General features: G+C 38.7%; 1 pseudogene; it reads right to left on the bottom strand.

Annotated features, from left to right (window-relative positions):
- Positions 1-3,751: 3,751 nt before the first annotated feature.
- On the bottom strand, positions 3,752-4,300 carry LOC149260024 (LEAF RUST 10 DISEASE-RESISTANCE LOCUS RECEPTOR-LIKE PROTEIN KINASE-like 1.2 pseudogene; annotated as a pseudogene).
- Between the last annotated feature and the right edge of the window lie 5,382 nt (positions 4,301-9,682).

Here is a 9,682-nt window from a genome sequence, read left to right as displayed (position 1 = left end):
ATGTTAGACTCATGATTATTCAATAAAGGTAGGTAGCTTTGGATTCAATTCTGAGTTTTTAAGGGAGCTATAGCTCTCAGGTTAGGGCCCAACCTGAGAGAAATAGACCTCTTTTTCCTTGTATTGTTACTTGTCTTTCTTTTCAGCACTTCATTTCTTTGCTTTGACATGCATTTGAAAAACACAGTCTGCTGATTTAATTTCTTTAATATGATTGATTAGGATTAGTTCATGGTTAAAGTGCTTTCAATAGCTTAGATTAGAGTAGGAGGATTAGCATTCATTAGAGCTCCAAGAAAAGGTTGACAGTGCACTCACTGCCATCTCTGTTTAGAGATTGGGGTGTAGACCGTACCAACCACCAAAAAACGCAGTCTTATATGTTCATGCAAGCTGCAACACAATCATTTCAGTCATAGAACCGCCCATGCATTCTGATCTGGAGCAATACCTTTTCATTCCAACACCATGCACGATTTTTCTCTGAAGCTTACATTGCTGTTCGTTGGTTTAATAACACAGTTAGAATAGGTGAATGAATTCTCGGTTTTGTGCAGATTTGTTTCATTTACACTGCGTTGCATCACTCTGTTATCTTCTTCTTCTTCTCAACCACGCCCAAGTCACCTACCCATCCTCTGTTCAGCTCGTTTGCCTTCCAACCCTTCTACTTTTCACGTAGCTCCATCTTTTTAACCTTTCGTTGCTTCCACCCTTCTACTCACCAACCAACTGTACCCACTCTTTCTCCATCTCATATCTCTGTCCCTGAGCCATCACAAGCTCCCTTTTCATCCTACCTATCCACCCATACAGCTCCTCGACTCCTCCATCACCCAAAACTCCAACGATAGCACATCCTGTAGAAGTTAGCAGACTTCCTGTAGAAATCCTGAGCTTCCTGTAGGATCCCCTGCAGACATCCTGTAGAAGCCTGCAAACTCGGTTGCCGAGCACCTGAACGTTGTGGACTTCTGTGGAATGATGTTTTGGATCCCCTGGAACCTCTCCTAGCCCTCCTGACCTTTCCCAAGCTTTCTTTCCCTTCGAACTACCCCTGCACAGTCAAAACCCAATCAGAAACAAAATCATAATAACTCCAACCACTTAAGCAAAAATATAAAAACATGTTTTCCTCAATGGAAGTAGTTTAAATTCATGCATCTCATATCACTAGAAGTAATGGCATCATTGTTAGAAGTTGCATTCTCATCGTTGCATTGTAAGGATTAAGCTAGTCAGATTAGGGTTTACTAGGGTTTCCATGTTTGGTTGGCTTTTGGTTCATTCTTGCAAAGTAGGTTAATTTCCTTTCAGATAGTCTTCGTTCATCATTTAGAAAGCTTCTTTTGAGAACATATAGAAGTTGGCTTGAGCCCTAGCGGACTTGTGCCAACTGACCAAGTGACAGCTGCGACAAGAGCTAGTACTTGTGCATACAGCACCGTCGCTTCCAAGTTTGTTACGAACTACTGGGTTGATAAAATTAGAGAAGGAAGCTCCAGGAGTTGTAGCATTATTGCTACAATACTGGAGCCCACCAAATGCTCTTAGAAAGGAACCTACTCTCAAATTATTGTTTCAAATTGCTATCTCACGGGGAATTACCTCTATCCATGTCTATGGACCCATTCTCAAAATGACATAAATTGGTTAAAAGAAATAGCTAGATTTTGCAATTATACTTTCAATCTAAATCTTGAAAAAATACAACAAAAGTTCTCACCATAGGGGAATCTCAAAAAATCATAAATTGGGTAAAAGGAGTTGTTGGAATTCACAATTATAGTCTTACTCTAATTCTTGAGAAAATACAACAATAAATTGGTCACTTTACGGGAATAAGATATGGACTAAGGCACACTTGAAGTCACAAAAATTGAAAAAAACCAAAAACAAAAATATTTTGGAAACCCTTGTATTTAAGTAAATTCTATAATATATGGATGTTTATTGATCTTTATCATGACATTTTTACTTTTTGAAAATGATATATGGAATGAATATGAGACTACTTCTAAGAGATATATAAAAAGACTCTTAATATCTAGCTTTTGTAAAAGGTGGATAGTTACGATCTTCCTATCACCGTTCGAAAAAGAATTTTTGTGAAACAATACATCGTTTTTAAGAAGCTCAAAGCCAATAAAATGCCATGAAACATATATAGTTTGTAACATTGCTTTAAATAAATAAAATTAGAGAAATACTTTTTATCAAACAAAAATTCCATGAAGCATTTATAGTTTGTAATATTATTTTAAATAAATAAAGTTGGAGAAAGACTCTTTTGTCAAACACTACATTTTTTTACGACGCTCAAAGCCAATGAAATGCCATGAGGCATCTATAGTTTGTAACATTGTTTTAAATAAACGAAATTAGAAATTTGTTTTGTATTAAATTTAAGTGAAAAAACAAAATGTTAAACATTTAACTTAAACTACGTCTATGTAAAATAAAATAAAATAAAATTAGTGGCGTGGTTTTCCTTGATAACAGTGATGTGTCAACTAACATTCGCGGATAGCAGCCAGAGATGGCTGTCCTCACTGTTGGTTTGACAAACTGAGTTTGATAGGTTTTTCCACCTTTTGAAAAAAAAAATAAAAAAAAAATAAAATTAGTAATTTTATATAATTTTAATAATTACAAAATATAAAATATATTTTTAATATTATTTTTTTTCCAATTTTCCAAAATACTAAATTTAAATATAATCTTTTATAATTTTTCCTTATTAATGAAAAAATTAAATCAACTATAAACAATTCAAAAATAAAACGAATTCAACTATATTTTAGTACACAATATTCTGCGTTAAGCAAATATGATAAAGATAATTTACGATCACTGCACAACACGAAATAGAAACAATAATGAAGTATGTTTGTGCATAACATACTAATATCAGAAAAACACGGTTCGCAATGGTACAACTAATGCCCTGACCTCGTTCGAGCTAAATATGTTAATAGAGGTATTTAGATATTTCCTTTGGATTAAAATTTAAAACCATACAGAGATGTATGTTCTGTAAACCGGTCAGTGAAACAACTAAATTGTCACAAACTTAACAGAGACTCTACTCCTTTTCAGAGATTGTACTGATACTGTAAAACAAAAAGCTTTAAGACGCATAGCCCCAAAGCTCTACAAGTTGGATATCAACACAAAGTGGATGGAAAGTATGGTCCTCCTTGGTCTACTGCTGATGAGTTATAACGCAGAAATTTATACACTACTGTTGGGAGTGGAGCTTATGGTAGGCCACTTGTACTGCACAGATATGGGAGATACTGCCTCTGTCGTTGGCTGTTTGATGTCATTAAATGATCCCCACTGTTCACTTGGAGGTGTTGAAGTAAGCCATGATTGTCTGATTTGTTCCAGCTCAGCAACAACTTCATTCATAACTGGTCTGTCATCCCCCTCTGACACCAGGCATCTGAAGGCCAATTTTGCAGCTGCATTTACCACGACCTTCATTTTTGGATTCATTTTAATCTCCAGCTGCTCATCCACTATTTCATGCAAAGCCCCCTCTTGGATCTTTATTATTGCCATGTTTGCAAGGTTGATTTCTCCTTTCTTTCGATTTATGTCAACTGCTATTTTGCCACAGATGATCTCCATCAAAACAACCCCGAAGCTGTAGACATCAGATTTCTCCGTCAGTTGATAACACTGATGGTATTGTAGGTCAACATAGCCGGGTGTGCCTTGTGGAGCAGTGGTGACATGTGTGGCATCATCGGGCATAAGCTTGCAAAGCCCAAAAATCTGCTATCTTCACATCGAAATCCTCGTCCAGGAGAATATTAGAAGATTTAACATCTCTATGGAATAAAGGCGGATCAAGGCTGTGAAGGAAAGCCAGTGCCTGGGCAGTTTGTATAGCAATGTTCAAACGAATGTCCCATGCTAATGCCTTGGGGCCTCTGCGATGGCCATGAAGATGAGCAGCCAAGGTTCCATTTGAGACAAATTCGTATACGATCAGAAGCTCTGGAGTGTCTTCGTAGGCACAGCCATAAAGACGAACTACACATGGATGATTCAAGCTGGAAAATGTCGTCACCTTGTTGATGAACTGTTGGACTCTTCTAGCATTATCTTGATAAAGTCTCTTTACGGCCACACTTCGTCCGTCCCCAATATTTCCAAAATAAACCAATCCGAACCCTCCATCCCCAACTTCGTTCTCTTTATGGAAGCAATTTGTAGCCTGACAAAGTTCTTGGTAAGAGAATATGGGAAAATTACGTATCTTAAGCCCACTGAGTCCACTTTCCTCCATGTCCTTCCTCTTGTGTTTGCTGAAACCACTAGTAAAATCCCAGATGAGAGTTTCTCTCTTCTTCACATGAAACATCATGAATAGTAGTATGACTGCTACTGCTGTCAGTGTTGGAGATCAGATGCTCAGCTAAATTAAATAAAATACACAGCAGATCAATCATGCACATAAAGACACAAGAATTTAACGTGGTTCACCCAACCAATCTGGGCTACGTCCACACAACATAGGCATCGGCAAACTTATTAATCAAACAGGAGATTACATAATGAAATTCTCACAAAACTCTCACCCACATAGCAAACAATCCGAATGGTTGCCTGTTATATAGCAAAAAGAATCTAACAACCTCATTAACTCACTCACATCAAATATTGGAGGCATTAATCATCTCCCAACAACCTGGAGCTAATCTAGGAACTGAATTTCTATTGTTGTCACCTACAGAGATTTTTGCCTATTTTACTCCAAACAGAAAATCTCAACAATCTCCACCTTGACAACAATTAGCCTGATGCCCTGTTATTATTATTTTATCTTTTCTGCAAGCCAAGAGAAGCCAAACACCAGCGTAGCTTCTCTAACAAAACTGGTTTCGTGAACATGTCTGCACAATTCTCCTTTGTATGCACCTTTTCAAGAGAGACTCCCCTTTCAGTGATAACCTGTCTTACAAAATGGTACTTGATCGGTATATGCTTTGATTTACATTGATAGGCCGGATTCTTAGCCAAATGTATTGCACTTTGACTATCACAAAGTAACCTGATGTTGTCCTGTAACCTACCGAACTCACCAAGCAAACCTTTCAACCATACCGCCTCTTTGCAAGCATGCGAAGCAGCAATGTATTCTGCTTCAGTAGTGGATAAAGCAACAATGTTTTGTAGCTTTGACATCCAGCTAATAGCTCCACCTGCAAGAGTAAAGACATACCCTGAAGTTGACCTTCTCTTATCCAAATCACCTGCAAAATCAGAATCAACATACCCGCAAACAGATTCACTACTCTTATTGTAAGTAATACAATAACTACTTGTGCCTCTCAAATACCGAAGCACCCATTTCACTGCTGACCAATGTTCTTTACCCGGATTTGCCATGTACCTGCTGACAACCCCAACTGCATGTGAAATATCTGGTCAAGTACAAACCATCGCATACATTAAACACCCTACTACATTGGTATACAGAATTCGAGACATATAATCCTTTTCTTCATCTGTATTAGGACATAAACTCGAAGAAAGCTTAAAATGGGAAGCTAAAGGGACTGAAACAGGCTTCACATTATTCATACCAAACCTCAAAAGTATTTTCTCAATATACTTTTGTTGTGATAGCCATAGCTTACCATTGCTCCTGTCTCTGAAAATCTCCATGCCCAAAATCTGTCTTGCTGCTCCTAGATCTTTCATATCAAATGTCCTTGCCATCTGAGCCTTCAACCTGTTGATTTCTTCTATGCTTTTGCTTGCTAAAAGCATATCGTCAACATACAATACCAAGATAATGAATATGCCATTATTCAACTGTTTAAAATAAACACAATGATCATATTCACTTCTAACATATTTCTGACTCAACATGAAAGAATCAAACTTCTTATACCACTGCCGAGGCGACTGCTTCAGGCCATATAATGACTTCTTGAGCCTGCAGACAAATTTCTCATTGCGATGGTGAACAAACCCTTCCGGTTGTTCCATATATATTTCCTCATCTAAGTCACCATGTAGAAATGCAGTCTTAACATCTAACTGCTGCAACTCTAAATCAAGCAAAGCCACTAATGCTAACACAATTCTAATTGAAACAATTTTAACCACTAGTGAAAAAATCTCATGAAAGTCAATACCGGCTTTCTGAGAAAACCCTTTTGCAACCAGCCGTGCTTTGTACCTGTCTTTCGTATCATTCACACCCCGTTTCAGCTTGAAAGCCCATTTACACCCCACAGTTTTCCTGCCTTTCGGAAGCTCAACCAAATCCCATGTACCATTCTTACTTAAGGCCATCATTTCGTCCTTCATGGCTGCTTTCCACTTATCACTATTTGAACCTTCTACAGCTTCCTGATAACACAAATGTTCATCATCATTAGCAGTCAAAGCAACTGAAGTAACATGATCATCATACCTTCTCGGAGGGCGTTTGATCCTTGTAGACCTCCTTAAGAATGTTTCTGGTGCTTCCACAATTGGCTGTCTATCATCTGTAGGAACGTCTTCATGATCACCATCTGAGACCTGTTCATGACCTCCATCTGAACCCTGTTCATAATCTGATTCTGAAACCTGTTCATGACTAGAATCTGAACTATGGTCGTTATGACTATCATTAGAAATGCTGTCAAACTGAATGTGCTGGAAATTAAATACATCATCCTGTTTCAATCTACTATCTACATCTAACTGTACAAGAGAGGATTCATTAAACTTTACATCTCTGTTGATGATGATTTTGCGGGTAGTAGGATCCCACAATCTATATCCCTTTGTTCCATCACCATACCCAACAAAGATATACCTTTTAGACTTTGGATCTAATTTAGTTCGCTGATGTTTAGGCACTAGAGCATATGCTTCACAACCAAACACTCTGAGTTTAGAATGGTCACAAGGGTGTCCTTTCCATACCTCTTGCGGAACCTTGCAGCCTATCGCCGTTGATGGAGATCAGTTTATCACATAACAAGCTATTGCCACTGCTTCCGTCCACAACTCCTTTTGCAACCCGGCGTTACTCAGCATACACCTTGCTCTCTCTAGAAGAGTCCTGTTCATGCATTCAACAACTCCTTTCTGCTGAGGAGTATAAACCGTGGTCTTATGTCTCTCGATCCCTGCATCCTTGCAATAGCTGTCAAACTCCTTGGAAGTAAACTCACCACCATTATCAGTTCTTAAACATTTTATAGTTCTACTAGTGCTGTTTTCTACCAATGCTCTAAACTGCTTGAAAACTGTAAAAACATCAGAATTCCTTTTCCAACAATACTGCAAGTGACATCATTACCCATGTACACGACTCCATCATCAACTGATCTATATGTCTTAAACCAATCTTTATGAATACACATGTGGTTAGATGCCCCGGAATCTAACAACCAATGTTGATCATGTTTTGATACATTAACAGACAATACCTCATCACTCATACCTGAACCATATACTGAACCTGTATCTGTGGTGTTGGCTTCCTTCTTTTCTGTCGAAGAGCCTTCTTTAGCAGCCTGCTTTCGCTTCCAGCAATCCTTTTTCAGATGTCCAGCCTTACCACAATGCCAGCACTTCACCTTTGTCTTCTTTCCTTTGGACTTTGAACGAGAGTCGCTATGCTTTCCCCCAGAGTGTCTCTCTCTTGACCGACCTCTGGCCATCATTACCTCTGACGTAGAAGTGTCTGCATTTGACCTCTTCCTCGTCTCCTCAGACAACAAGGCTCCAACAACATCGTCAAACTCAAGAATGTCTACTGTACTAAAGCTTATGGAAGTAACAATGTGATCCCAGGATTCGGGCAATGAACACAATAGAGTTATTGCCTTATCCTTTGAATCAAATTTCACATCTAGACTGTCTAATTGCACCAGTAAGGTATTAAAAACATTCAGGTGATCAGTAATCGAGGTACCTTCTTTCACCCGCAAACCATAAAGCTGCCGTTTCAGGAGAATCCGATTTGTCAAGGATTTCGTCATATACAGCTTCTCCAACTTCGTCCACAAACCAGCTGCAGTCTTCTCTGACACGATGTTAAATAAAACATCATCAGCCAAACACAACTGAATTCCGCTCAAGGCTCTTCCATCCAATTCATTCCACTCATCATCTGTCACGGGGGAAGGCAGTTTGGACCTGCCCAACAATGCCTTTGCCACGCCCTGCTGTACCAGCAGATCATGCATCTTTACCTTCCAGATCTCGAAATTATTTTTGCCATTAAATTTCTCGATTTCGAACCGGGCACTTTGAGTTTTCGCCATTTGTATCAACAAAAAAAACACAATAATCTCCAATATCCAACTTTAAATACCAGCAATAGAAAAAACCAACTGCCTATGCCTTTCTGTCTTTGCCTTTAAATAAAACAAAAAACAATATTCTGTTGTGTGAATCACAATGTACCAATTCTGCAATTTATAACAAATATATATCTCACCGCACACCATAAAAAAAAGTTTGAATCACCAATGGAAGGATTGATCCGCTCCACCAAAAAACTACTCCACCATATGCATTCACCCACTTTAATATTAATCCACCATTTAACATATGTTTACACTTTCCATTACGTTAACATGGTTTATACAATATGTGTAACATATGGTTTGTAACACGGTGTATATCATATGCGTTTCAACCTTTTATGTTAACATATAGTTTGTAACATGGTGTATATCATATGCGTTTCAACCTTTTATGTTAACATATATATGTAAAACACAGCACATATATTTGATCTGTCCACGCATTTTTTAAAATATAACTACGCCGTTTTTAAAGCATATCCATTTCACGCAGCACCAACAATCACTATGGTTTTTCTGGGCGCATAGTGATCAAGCACCAAAACCGCACCAGCACTTAATTAAATACGCACCAATGGACGGTAATAGCAATACTAACCAATGGACGGTAACAGCAATACGCACCACCAATGGATGGTAACAGCAATATGGTAATACGCCAATACACCAGCAATCAGGTAACAGCAATCAGGTAACACGCTAATCCACTGCAGAACCCGCGACCTCCTCCAGCAATGCAGCAATTTCAAGCCTCCACGCAGGCTCAACCAGCTCCACGCAGCGTCTCTGGTCAGCGCGCTGGTTGGTTGGGCGATTAGAGTTTAATATAATTGGTTATGCGCCATCAACAGACAACCAACACACTCCGCAGCACTGTGTGTCTCTGAACCAGCAATTATGCGCTGTAGCTCAAACAACGCAGCCAGCGCTCCAGCTTGAGCACGCGCTCCACCTCCAACTGTGCCGCTCCTCCAACTCGCTCTGATACCAATTGTTGGAGATCAGATGCTCAGCTAAATTAAACAAAATACACAGCAAATCAATCATTCACATAAAGACACAAGAATTTAACATGGTTCACCCAACCAATCTGGGCTACGTCCACACAACATAGGCATCGGCAAACTTATTAATCAAACAGGGGATTACATAATGAAATCCTCACAAAACTCTCACCCACATAGCAAACAATCTGAATGGTTGCCTGTTATATAGCAAAAAGAATCTAACAACCTCATTAACTCACTCACATCAAATATAGGAGGCATTAATCATCTCCCAACAACCTGGAGCTAATCTAGGAACTGAATTTCTATTGTTGTCACCTACAGAGATTTTTGCCTATTTTA

The sequence above is a fragment of the Pinus tabuliformis genome, chromosome 6, assembly GCF_031772625.1.
Source record: "Pinus tabuliformis cultivar Carrire ecotype Pingquan chromosome 6, CPIR1, whole genome shotgun sequence".
Lineage (NCBI taxonomy): Eukaryota > Viridiplantae > Streptophyta > Pinopsida > Pinales > Pinaceae > Pinus > Pinus tabuliformis.
Note: the sequence above shows the minus strand (reverse complement) of the source record. Positions and strands in the feature narration are given on the sequence as shown.